General features: G+C 33.2%; 1 protein-coding gene and 1 long non-coding RNA gene across 7 annotated transcripts in view; one reads left to right on the forward strand and one right to left on the reverse strand.

Moving 5' to 3' along the window:
• Positions 1 to 14397, reverse strand: part of heph (polypyrimidine tract-binding protein 1 heph) — a 357204-nt gene that overhangs the window by 72852 nt on the left and 269955 nt on the right. The window lies entirely within an intron of this gene.
• Positions 1 to 14397, forward strand: part of LOC149484750 (uncharacterized) — a 133132-nt gene that overhangs the window by 1055 nt on the left and 117680 nt on the right. Inside the window, exon 2 of the long non-coding RNA XR_016316300.1 lies at positions 765 to 878. This is a non-coding gene — a long non-coding RNA (uncharacterized LOC149484750). The remainder of the gene's footprint in view (positions 1 to 764; positions 879 to 14397) is intronic.

Consider the following 14397-nt stretch of genomic DNA (forward strand, 5'->3'; position numbering starts at 1 on the left):
TATTTATACGTATTCGTTTCAATGCAGCGGTCAATTTTGATGACCATTTTGAACACTCGCAATTAAAATCATATTAATGTCACACGCCCTAAATACATATCAATCCTAAAATCGAACATCGGGTAAGTACCTAGTATTCATCCGCTAATGAATGTCGACACGTAAACCTAGACTTCAAGTTGACACCTACGTGTCTCTTGGAATGTGATCTTAAGCTTGGAATAATCACCGTTGGAATTCCCTTTCCGACAATTGATGCGATCGATCATTTAATGTTCAATTTCATTAGAAATGCATCGCGGTAGTATAATCTTTAGTTAGTAAATTCGTTTAGCTGTAATATACACACAAACACAGGTACCTTAAGTTGTGTAAATTCGTTTCACATACACACATACAAAGTTTAAACGTTCAATGTATTATTTCACGTATAAATTATAATAACGTATAAATTATAATATTTACTTGTTAACTTGTTCACCGACAATAATTATGCTATGTGTAACTTCAATTTTAAGCGTTAATGTCCTAATAATTAAAATGAAAGTCGTTTCAAAATCAGATAGAAATCCGACAGTGGCAATACAAGCCATTTTACTATGTTCACATGTCCGCCGCTTATAAAACATTAAGATATATATGTCTGTGCCTGTTTTTGTCAAAATGTTAAAGGAACTAATAATTATCTTTCTTGTACATAATATCCTCTTGGACGTAGGTATCCAACCGTAGTCGGTAGCTAACCTAACGCTGTTTTGTTACAGAACTAAGTGATAAATGTTTATGTCCAACTTGAAACAACTATTAGCTCAAACGAGGATCTGAACTTCATCCTATGTGAAGAAAATCGTCAAGACATCTTTTTTTGAGAACTTCAAGTGAGTTTTTCAAACCTTTACTTGTTAAGTGTAAGTGAAAATTATTGCCCGTCATTACAAACATGTTTTCAGATATCCTTCTTGTTTAGTTTATAATCTATTTCATCATAGTAATATAAAACGAAATCGTAATTAAGAACATGCATCTTTTTCTAATTTCAAATTAAGTAATATTACTGTATCTATTTCTTATTTTTCGCAAAATAATAACAAATTTCATATTATTAACGGACGGACATGTGTGAAACATTTCCAAATTATAATTTTAATATTTTTACATAAAGTTTACGATTAGTGCTAATACGTAGCCGGTATTAGCGAGAAGCTAGGTACCTTACTATTAAATCGAAAATACTTGCCTTCTTTATCTCACTTGAATATCATTTAATATACGCTCCTTTTTACGCTTTCCAGATTTTTCACATAAGAAAAATAATGGTACAATATTATAAAAAACTTATAAAATTTATGTCTTAAATTTTAAATTCTATACATACGTTATAATCAACGTTATAATATTGTTATTTGTTATTTCATTGTCTCCCGCGTATTTAGAAGCTAATACACAGATCCTTTACCTACTTCATGTTGATTAATCATGGGAAGCCCGACCTTCGTTACCAGTATTAACGAATATAATATTATCTAGGTACTAGTAATATTAAAGCTGAAGAGTTTGTTTGCTTGTTTAAACGCGCCAATCGCAGGAACTACTGGTCCGATTTGAACAATTCTTTCGGTGTTAGATAGATCACTTATCAAGGAGGGCTACATAATATAATCATGCTAAGACCAACAGGAGCGGAGCAATGCGGGTAAAACCGCGGGGCACAGCTAGTTATGTATATGTATCACATAGAAATATAAATGAAAGCTATATATAAACTTGATGCATATTTGATCGGGTCTCTTGAGTAGCCTTGTTAAATGTTAACGCACGAGTTGGTGACGAAATCAATTATTAATTTCGCTTAAATATATTATTTTGATATAAATAAATTAAATAATGAATATGGTATTGGAAAGAGCCCGCATTATTATTTTGATATTTTGAGCGTAGTCAGTGAAATGATAGACTTTATTATTTTTAATTGTTAAGTGCGACTACACGCATATAATATATTTAATCCATTTTACGATGGATTGTTTGATAATTTATTTATTTCTAAATTCAGAAATCTGAAATCAAACCTAAACTTATTTGTTTAATGTTAGAATGTAGATTGTCTTTTCTTGACGCACAACTCAATGTAAGGTACAATGTAAGTTGTAACATTGTGAATCGGAAAATAAAAGTAAAATATAAAAACATGAAACTTCAGTGCTATCTATATTTACTGCTACTAGAATTCTGTATCTGTACTGAACTCTGAGTAATACTTAGCTTTTGGTATACGGGAATCATCCATAGGTACGTGATAAGCCCACACCATCGTAATAGCCCCTTTAAGAGTGGATATTCTATTCCTTCCATTTCGGGAAGTAAACTGCAGAATTTGGATGGCTAAAAGCACGTGCATATAAATGTTTCATTTATTGAGAAGATAAATAGTGTTCTAAATGTATAAAGTGAAAAATATTTTAAAAATTGTTTCTGTAAAAGTTATTGTTGAGATAGCATAGAACCAAAAAATTATCAACTCCCCACATTTTCTAATGTTAATTTTAAACGAAACTAAAGTGGACTATATTTTACTGTACTGAACTATTACACGCTGGTATAGAACTATTTCTACTATTTCAAGTTTATCATGCATCGCATTGTAAAATAACTAAGCGATTTTTCGTTCATACATTTATCTGTAATAACCGTCTTATAACGAATGCACACACTAAATAAACGTCAATAACCAAAACAACTACAATATCATTAGCCGAGGTAGTTGCTTAGCTCGCGATTGATTTTAAGTATTCATGGAGTGATGAATAAATAATGTGAATTGGGATGCGATCGATTCAGACCCGATTTCAATGATAGGAATAAGTTTCCGACTAACTTTGTTGCTTCGTATTCCGTTACCTGTATCAGTTTTTGATCGCATAATGTAACCGTCCATATTGCTTTAGTTTAATGGTCGGTTGGAACGCCGTCGGCCAACTATGAGATTTATATCAGACTTGGTGGCCGCGGTGTTGTCCTTACGTGAAACTATATCTTTCGATACAACACAAATCGATATTCTAAGCCTTAGGAAATATATATACTTACTACAACGAAGTAATAACGTTGTAACTACCTATTTTGCACCAATAATTAAATTTAAATTGGATAAGTTAATGGCAAACTAAACAATATATAAAATTATACTTTTATACTAATATACTTTTATGTTTACATAAACACTTAATACCTCTCTCTATACCTGCTGATGCTAGAGAATGTTGCATTTAACAACAGTATTTCATTTTGATGAATAATATGACCACCACACATTTAAACGGTATTCATATTATTTGCTAAGAACTATATGAATGCACAAATATGAACAGGTAAACAGTTAAAGCGAAAATATTCATGTAGTTTATTCTGTAGTCTTAACAAGTTTATTATTAAATTTCTGGCATAAATTATAAGCATACGTCTAGAAGTACAAAGCATGTGAAATGTTCTTTAAATATTCCTTTCTTTTGTAATCAAAGTGCTGTGTTTGGTAGATAAGAATTCCCAACGCGCTTTAATACAGCGAGGGTGTAGAAACGTCTTTGTAGAATAAACGAAATTATTCCACTCATCTATTTATCAAATAAATCCGTCGAGGAGCGGAAAACTCGAAGCAAATTTATAAGTCCTACCTATATCACAATTTCCTCTCGCACTACGTAAAGTTAATTCGTCAAGGTATAAATTATGTGGGGAATTGTGAAACAGATACATTGTCAGTCTTATTTTTAGATTTAGACGAACGAGATGAGAGGCGAGTATGCCAAAACAACGGAAAGAAATCTGAGATTGCAAATTTGAGATGCATACAAAATCGGTACTTAAAATCGTATATAAATAAAAATTATGCCCCCGTGGATTATTTAAAGTGCCGTCGGGTGCGATATTTCAATGAAAATCCTTAAAGCGTGTAGATTAAACATGAAAACTTTTTGTATTTGCTTAGCGTTTCACGGTTGATATAAGTGGATTGCAAAAGTTTCGAGGATGAGCATAAAAATGCTCCGAGTTGGAGAAAGGAAAAAAATCAGTATTAAGAGAGTGTCGCAATAAAGGTAAGTGTATTTTTCTTACCTACGTTTTCGAGCCACGTTGATATCTGGATCATAAAATGAAATTTTATTTGTATAAAATATAAATGACAGTTTGCGGTAGACGCTACGATGTGTATAACCACATTCCGGTGTGAAATTGCCTTCACAATTGTTTATAAACGACGCGTCATCGCCAACTTTTTTATGCTGGCGTAACGAGAACCACGTTAGTTCTGTAGTTGTAGATGCCGAAGCAGTTGTGGAAGAAAATAATTACATGAGGATGGTAAACTCAACTAAATAATGGTCACTAAACTGTGATGAAAAATAGTTTGATGAATATAAGATTTCACGGACAATAGTCTACCTGTTTGCGTGAGATGAAATTGGCACATAGATGGTTAACTTGATAGTGAATACAATGATAGTAGGGAACGAAGATAGGCGGAGTATTAAAGGGACGGGAAGTAGACGGGTAAAGACATGTTTAATACAAACTGTCCTGATGGGCCCACGATAAGCTTAAGGTTAATGTTGAAGAGTTTTCTTGGGTTCCGGAGGGATGGCTAATTAATTACGCACTCATTTATAATTACGTTTACTCCCTACTATAAGTTCCTATGACTGATGTGAGTTATCGCCAAAAATCATCAAACTCCACATTGAATGCAGATAAATTTATTTGATATAATAATATTAACACACAGGTTAGTTCGACAACGCTCAATCAATTTAAAATGATTTACCGATAAACACTTTACAAAAAGCGTTGTTCTCATTTTCCAGTAGATTGTCAATTCATGACAGAGCCTCAGTCGCCGAACGAATATTATCTATTCATCGAGAGCCCTTCGCCATTTCTACCCTTAATAGGGGCACTTTCGAGGAAAATATATAGAAATCACAATATGAACATTAACATGAAACCTGTTTTGTTCGATCAAAAGAACTTTTGTATATTAAAAATACCTTCAAAATGTTTTCTTGAGAATAGCGTTTAAGATAAATTACCCATTCATAACACGTCTGCATTTTCCCTTTTTTGCTAACGAGGGAAATCGATTCGTTTGTGTCACGTCACTCGGCATGAATGCAACGTTAAATTCATATAGATTTTTGGATATATTCCGTTCTGCGCCTGTACTGTGATGCTTTAATCGTCAATTTAATAGATGAAACGAAGGAAAATAATGAACTCGTGCGAGCGCGTCCATAAAATACGATTTTATCATACCATAGGGAGGGACACGTTTTCGAATATCGTCATAAAAAAGTCACAGATGTCAAATTTATGACATCGGACCATTGTAGAGAGATTAAATAATTTATACAAACATCTACAAATGTGCTACGGAGCTACAGACCGCTACGTCAATTTTCATTTATTCAACAAACTAATTTTGTTGAATTAGGCCCGATAGCCGCAGGCGGGCAAGACATTTAAATTATAAAAATTCGTATCATAAATTACGTTGTCAAGTTTAAAGAGCGGGAAGGGGGGAATATTTGTTGTCTACAATCAAAATGGTCAATTACTGTCGTCATTTAAATTTAACGCTAAATTGAGTACCTAATATTGAAATTATTTCAGTAGAGGAGATACACAAATTTACTATTAAGCCTATAATCTTTCTAAAAATTGTTATGGTCCACGAATTTAGTTGAAATTTATCGGAAGGAAGATGTTGAGTAATAATAATTAACAACAGTTACACCTCTTATAATTAATCTTATATTATTACTTACAACCTCAGGATAAAATAGTGCTTACCTGAAAAAGTAAAAACAACTCGTTAATACAATATCATAAATCTTAATAATTTTACTAAATTAATTTAAATTGTGCTCTTAGTGCAAATGAACAAAAAGTTTAACGCTTATTACAATAAATGTTTATTTATAAAGTTAACCGAATTATGAAAAAGGAATTTTCTCGGAAGAATGCGGTGTCTTAAAAGGCCGCTAACTTGCACAATAAATCAGTGTAAGCGCAAACGCCGCCAAATAAATAATTTTCTTTATTCATCAAAATTAAAAGCGGCAGTGGACAAAGAGCTTTCCTTAATTAAAGCCAGCTTTTCTTTGTGATTTCCCAACCTTTAAAGTTCGATCATAGCCTAAAGCTGCTCCTTTCTTGTAATTGTATAGATTTTGAACAAGAAAGCATTGAGATTAAGAAAATAATACTTCGAGTTGTAGTTATTTTACAACGAAGCAATGCGATGGTGTTATGAGTTGAAGTGACCTAAATTTTGAAATGTTTTTCGTTTAAAAATTCTTAACGCCCTAAAATTTTTCCACCGCAGTGTATGTAAAGGCCGAAATTAACTACACTTTATACGGGGGAGTTTAATTACAGTAAACACACAAAAACCAAACCAACAGGGCTAACAATGAGTTGGAAATGTAGAATGAGGTGGAACAGTTGATTTTTTGTACTGCATTTATTTTTGATTCATTCCCCGCCATTTTATTAACCTCACAAACACAGCTATTGTTTTGAGGCATTTGTTTCAATTTTAAAATGGTTGGGAGTCATATTAGTCGCACGTACCGAGACCTTTTTTTTTCGGCACGTTATAAATTTCAAATAACATTGATACCGAACGTGTATTTAAATTTTTTCGTGCAACAAATAAAGTAATAATTTAAATGTAAATATTAGTATATTTTGTAACAAAATTAATTTAAATTTTTAATGTATTGGAAAAAAAATATTATCGTTCATAATGAAAGAAGTAGATATCCCTTAGATCCCTTAGATCTACTTAATGATCTCAGTCGTATTCCAATGTCTACACTCTCCATGTCTATTAACTTGTTGGTAACAAATGCGAATCTATTTATGTGGTTATTCTCTCCGTACCCAATCTGTTGTTCCATCGATTATGCCCAAAACAAATGATGTGTGTCGATAAAATATAGCTCACGTCTGTTGCACGTTTGTTTCGTGAATTTCAATTGAATGTTCATTGAGGTTTATATTTTTTGAATAAACAAAATTGTTTATGGTTAAAGAGTACTTGATAGTATATTCATAATTTGCTATTTCAACCTTGCTATGCATGTATTCATTTTTCTTAGTATAATTTATGATAATTTCGAGTTTCATTTAAATATAAACTAGCATTTTAGTATACGTATGTATCACGTCAAAGTATTGTTATCAAATTCATATTTAACATAATATTATATTTGTACTAAAAGTAGGTGAAGTTAGCAGTTATTTTCCAAAATATTGTAATCTCTTTGACCCTACACAAAAAAGTTGTAAACATTTATTGATGCGTGTTTTGTTCAAGTTCACTTCGAGTTTTCAATTACACAAAGTGACGGGCGTAGAGATCTGCGGCACTAGTTCAAAAAACGCCACTGTGGTCAAGCATTTTGACCGATTGCATCTCGCTCACTTAAATAAAAGCAAGCAAAGTGAAACAAAATCGCGTTAAAAATAAGGTTTGTTTCCCCACAATAAACGGCGAAAACCTCTTCGAAATGTTGAAGAAAACTCGATCACTTTTCTAGGGGAAAACTCTCAGTGGTTATTGCGTTATTACCTGGACGTGTCTGCCGCGCCGGGACAACCGCAATTTAGGAAGAAAAGAATGATATGTGGCGACGACAAAGGATTTTATAGAGCTGCTGCACAGTCTGGAGAAAAGCGCAATCGCCTCTACGGCCTCTCGTAATTAATTGAGAACTCGAAATCAATTTCTATTTTCCCCTTCATCTCATAACGGACTTCATGTTATGTGCTATTGTTTTCATAAGTCAGCATTACTTACACAACGTATAGAAAAAGAAGTCAAGTTGTTTATAAGCGTAATGAAGTCCACATTTTCCTACCCCAAGAAATATGGCAAACGATTGTGTTGCGTAACCTTTATGACAATCGTATAACTCCTTAATACTATTCAATAAAAGCGCTGTGGAAATCGCCAAAAGATTTGCTCCAATAATCGTGCGACAAAAACCGTAACTCAGTCTTGGGGCCTATGAAATAAGAGTGGATGTCCATAAAATAAAATAATAACTGGTCAATAAAATCTTTCAGCGCGGGTTCGAGCAAATATGTCAAATACGGGCGAGCGATCGAGAAAATAAAAGAAAGTCGTCAGAGATGAGGGCGTGAAGTGGTCTTTCTTTGGTGGAAATTTGATCTATGACAGGTCGTGATCGGGTCTATCAATCGGTGGGTAATTGGAAGGGTTTAGTGTCGGACGTCGAAACGGTATAGCTCATATAAAATATATTGAGTCATATTCCTTTGAAACGTTCTATTTAAAGTTCACACGTTTCAATGAAAATAAGCAATTTCAAAACCTATCGATGAAATAATGTTTTTCGAGATAAGCTCTGTGAGAGAAACTGTCTCCGTTTTATCTTTCATCGGTGTTATTTCATATCATATTATATCTAAAAATATTAACGTAAAATGAAGTAGCTTATATTAAAATTATATTGGAAAAATTATAACACTATCATATTAAGGAATTTGAATACGTGGAATGAAAATAAAGGCCAATTAAGCTGAACATTCTTTGAAAAAACTACAGTATCCATTGGCAGGCTAGAAAAACTGTAGAGCTATCCAATCGCCGATGAAGGTACTTGTAAAGGCTCTAACGCCCAGCACTAAAATGTAATAGGTAATCGGTATATGTGAGCTCCCGGGAATGGGACACCTTTATATGGAATTACTGGCTCACCCGCGCCTTTTTGCTTTTATACGTTTTAAGAGATATTGCAAAAGCCGGGCGATTCTGCTGCTCCATAATACGTTATGAACAAATGCTTTACGAATGGCAGAATGGCTGGGCGTTTAAATTGGTGACTTGTGCTTTTAGGATATTTACTTACGAATTGATCTCGGTGTCCGAGGCGATCAAATAGCGTTTTTTCGGACAACCCAAACATTTCAAGTTCTTGTATGTACATTTAAATATTGTTATTAATTTCTTTAACTTAAAGTTTTGCTAAAAAGAAAAATCCACAGTGTACAAACATAGCAAATAAAAGATTAACGTGAATTATTTTGAAAAGTCAATCAACGCATTTTCAATATTACTGTGAAATAATTAACAAATATCAGTAATTGGTTGCAATAAATCAATTTAACAAATGACGTAATGAAAGAGTATTTTTCTAGAAATCAATGTATATACATCGGTACTTCGAAGCGAACGCCATAACAATTGAGCCGAGAAATTGCCGGCCTGGTCCGATCCGCGCTATAACCTCCGACTTCTCATTATGCAGATTGCCCTCTATTCACATATGCATTCACTAAACATCTTGGAATGCTCAGAATCGACGAACAGGGTTGAAATGCAGTCTTTAGTTGCGCTCTCCTCACCATGTTATGCCATGTTATCTCTCTTGACGATTTACGATAATAGGTACACTGAATAGTGAATTATGTTCGCTTATTTCAAGTATTATAGTTTACTACATCATTTCATTGATATTATTATTGAGGTATGACATAAATAGTAATAGATATGCGTGGTTATAGATATAAAGTTTAACTTTTAGCGTTGCTATTGTTAATTACCAAAATCAATAGTTAACAAACACAAACATAGACCGTTAAATCTTAATGGGTTACAGTAACCTCTTATTGAAATCGCTCCCACATGAAGACCGACTATTAAGCGAATACGCAAGCATTGTAATAAAATGTAGATACAGCGGCTAGATAATCTGCATAATTGGAACTCGTCCTAGGATATTGCGTCCACGTGAGGCGGTTGTGCAATTTTCCGCGTCATTTCCGTCCCCCGTCGAACTGCCGATTCGATGCGCATGCTTCTTTATGCTTAATTAATGGAAATGTGTGATGATGTAAATAAAAGGAAATCGAAATGTTATTTAAATTATTGCGATTGAAATGCCAAATAGATTACTTGGACGATATCAAAAATGTAAGCGAACTTACGAAACGAAAATTACGGTCATGCTCTGATCATGCTCATGCTTGATAGGTAAATTTTAGTATAGTTTCACAATTATTTATCATCGTTATTAGATTAAATTTTTCTAGTCTTATCCTGTTTTGCACACTTACCTAGTCATTAAAATTATCATTAATTGTTTTGATGACAATCCACTCCTCCACTACTTTTTCATTTTGCTATTCATATAGAAAAATATAAAATCGTCTTGTCTTACAATTTACTCCTTTATAGTATTTTATTACCCTGTTAATTAAAATATCAATTTCTATTCTGCACAAGTTTGCTCTTACAATAACAAAAGGCACTATGAAATGGCAATTAAAATTCTTTACTGGTACTCATTTTCTAGTCGTGATTTACGTTACAAGCCGTCAATCTTTGGGCGATGACAGCGACGCGAATTGTATTAACAGAAGGCATCTATTTATTACATTTCTCCCGTCAAAACATTTAAAAACCTCCCTTCCTTGATATAATTACACTTTGTTATTGTTATAAAATTATTCAGTGGTCTTACAAGTCGTGGATTGGATTAATTAAAGTTCTTAGATCATTTTCAGGGTATTTGGTATTCTGGTAGGGTTAGGATTAGTTAAATGAATAGGTTGGAGATTAATATTTGAAATAAGGTTAGTGTAGGAGACAATGAATCGTTATTTACGCAAATATAGCAAATACCGTGAGCAAATACGACATTAATATAATATTGGTGCCTAAATTTTACCTTAATAAAGTCTAAACAAAGTATTATACTTAAAACTTTTTAATTGAATGAAAGAACTGTATTATTGATAATCATGATTTTATTTGCGTTCAATGATAAAATACATCCTCGTTGTGTTAAGTACTCGAAGACACTTAACACTATACGATACGACTTTATGACCATATCGTTTGTATAAATAAGTTCTTGAAAGTATGAAATATAACAGTATGGCTTGTACTCGTAAATAGATCGGGGAACGTCACAATCGATGCACCTCGCTCATCTCCCAGTCACGCGATGTGCCGTGCTCGCGAAGTTTTTCAACAGATGAAAGCCATATTTATAAAGTGAATACTTTCCACGGACTACTGAGCCCGCTGTTTTTGTAACGTTACTTGATTATGCGTAATTTTTTGTTCAGACCAATCGGATGAAAATTCCTTAGTACGAGCTCACTCTATTGCTCCTACGAGACGTAAAGCAATTAATATGTGTTGTGTAATATTATCTATTAATTAGTACGTGGAGGACTCATTGTTAATCAGATTATAGTAAGCCTTCTCCTTGTTTTGGTTTTCCGCTTGTAGAATGGGTATTAATTTTAGTTACTCCTGTAGGGTTTCTTATTAATATAGTTTAAGCAACATTGTTACAAACTATACTTGAGTGATGAATATGGTAAGCTGCGATTTGTTTTCTAATCATTATTTCCCGAAGAAGTGAAAAAATTCTACATATAAGATCTTTTAAAAATTGCATTTAAAGAACGTATCTACCATTCCCATCGGTCATGAGTAATACGATATTCACAGAAAAGTTCCATTTATTTCAACGACTATTAAAACAAAATCCCTCACACACAAAACCGATAACATAACCAGAATAAAACTGAACAGTTTCTGTATAATGAGGCAATAGGTATGTTATCTAACAATCTAAGTGAAACGTGAAGATTTGAAAAGCAGATGTCCTACGGATTACACTAGATGGGATCACGTACGACCACTGAAATGTGACGACACTGCAATCTCACTGCATCCGAAGACAAGTCTAAATGTGGACCGTTTAAGCATCATTCCGGTGCACGTTTAGATATTACACTGTTAAACTGTTTTCTTCTGATTCTCTATTGTAATCGGATTCATGGACTATGAATGGTTGGAACAAGCTGTATTTTATTTAGTTTAGACAAAATATAAGCTCGTTTTATTTCTAGATAGTTTTTAAGTCGTAGTTTTTTTAAGGTGCGGTTCATTACTGTACCAAATATAATAATCTGTTACCTATTTTTTAAATTACCAAATAATTTAAATATAGATAACAGATTTACAATATTGCGCAAAAGTTAAATTTAAAAGAATAAAATTTGGCATGAAAATCATTAGCACACCATAATTATTCAAGCTCGACCCTCCAACAAACTATAGCATAGGTACTTAAAATACCAAAGATAATTATAAAAGTAAAAAATTAAACGTATTCCTATTAAATCGTTAACCCACTTGTTAAAAGTTTACCCTTAATCAATCTTTAAAGCTATTTAATCAAAGAGAGAAGGAAATTCTTTGCCTTGTTTCGTCGGATTTTAAGTCGATGAGTTGCTTTTAGTAAACATCAATAGCTTGTTTCATTTCACTATACTATTTACCGCTATTGTTGTTTAATTAGAAATATGAGAAAGCTTTCAAATACTATAAACTTTATAGTTGGTATCTTATCAAGAAATGCGAGAGAGACGATCATTAAATAAAATACAAACCATCACTATTATAAAATCATAAAACTTTCTACTTGATAAATATTATACGAAGATATTGATAATTTTATCATAATAGGTAAAACTTTAGTAAAAATTCTCATTCTTAAGCTTAGTGAAGAGGTTAATTTGTATATTTTGATACTAAATAAGTTCTTATAAAAGTAAGAAGTTTAAAAAATAAGTGACCGTACAATGCAAATAAAATACACTCACCTTTTCTAAGAATTCAAATAAGAAGAAAGAGACTTACGTCTATCAAAGGATAAGCTATGTAAATTGCCTCAGGAAAGTCATCTAGGGTAATAGTGAATATTGAATTATAGGTGACATAGCACTTGATGAATTCCGTTTTTCTCGCTGGAAACCCTAAGGAAAATCCCAGTCAATGTTGCGGTAAATCCTCAATTTATGCAGCTGCCGTATTAGCGTCTATTTGTATGACAGTCTGGAATTGCGGAACAATAACCATTCCCTTTATTTGTGTTACGATTATTAATTTTCTCTGAGGTCCACCAATGAAAATAATACGTAAGGAATAATATTAATACTTACTGTACAAATTTAACATAACAAAATGTTTATTTCATTTTGTTCCAACTACATTTTAAGAACATCCCATTATTATTTCATACCTTATGAAAAATATTCTGTAACTATGGAGAACACGGACATGAAGCTTTTAAATTTACATTACACTTCAGTGTTGTCATACTTCATTTATGCGCGCGGAATTTTTTGGGCAAAAACCGGAGTTAGGTATTTGGTACGTAGCTGGAATTCGAGCTACAGAGCGAATGACAATAAACAAAAGGGAGGCGTGGGACGGACATATGCTGACTGTTTGTTTTATAACCCGAGCCAATCACAATCCACACTAGAATAGAACGAAGCGGCTCGCCAACAAAAGAGACGTAAAGAATGGCCCACCGACACACTCGTGCTAATAAAATAGTTCCATGCAACAGGTCGCCCCGCCCGCCCGCTATACAATAGCACTTGCAGGAACTAGCGACGTGTTTCTGCGATCCTAGTATTAAGTCCGCTAGCTTACATATGAGGATTAAATCGCAAATGTGTTCCAAATAGAATAAGCATTAGAAACAGCTTTGCTTTGTACTAAGTGCTCTGCTTTGTTAATTGCAAAGTTCATATTTATGCACGATATTTGACCGCTCCTATAATTATATTTATAGGATTATATATTTTTTTAATAATTCAGCATCATAAAACAATCGAGAGAATAATGTTGTTGAGTATTATATTTTTCTTTGAGCTGTCATTCAGCTTTGAGATAAGTTTCATAGTAAAATAATCAATCAACGTCCCAAAATTTTGGCATGTCCAGAACAACAATCAATGAACTTAATATCCTTATCCTAATTTCAAAGTTTGGTTGTACCTTTCCGTTTCACAGTGGGATTTACAAGTTTTCTTATATAAACCGCGACCGACGTTTCAAATACGGTAACTTGCGGCTTATCTTGCCTTTGCTTTAGCTTTCTTACTTAACTTGCAGCTTAGAAAATCAAACGTTGGAATCTAGCGAGTGATCAACTATGTTTAGGTTAAATTTCTCTAATGCTTAATTGCCTGCGAGCAAAACCTCTCGGTGTTTAATTTTGTGACACAGCGAACAATTCATTAAACAAAGCTGACAGTACAGTGGCTGCGAAAGCGGCAGTAAGTGAGGAGTGACAAAACTTGAGTCGGCGACTAATTAGCAATACAAACATGAATCAGAGGCTATTAGTTGTAATTGAATTGTCGCCGGCGAGGAAGTTGGCGCGGTGGCAAATTTAAATATCACGCTTTTAGGACGTGGTTTTATTAGCACTTTTACCCCGGGCTACACTGAGAAATGTTCCGTTTACGCATGAAATACATATTACATTTTCCATAAAT

This window comes from Colias philodice, chromosome 11, assembly GCF_061535455.1.
Source record: "Colias philodice isolate Cphi_HAF_F1 chromosome 11, ilColPhil1 Martin Lab GWU primary, whole genome shotgun sequence".
Taxonomy (NCBI): domain Eukaryota; kingdom Metazoa; phylum Arthropoda; class Insecta; order Lepidoptera; family Pieridae; genus Colias; species Colias philodice.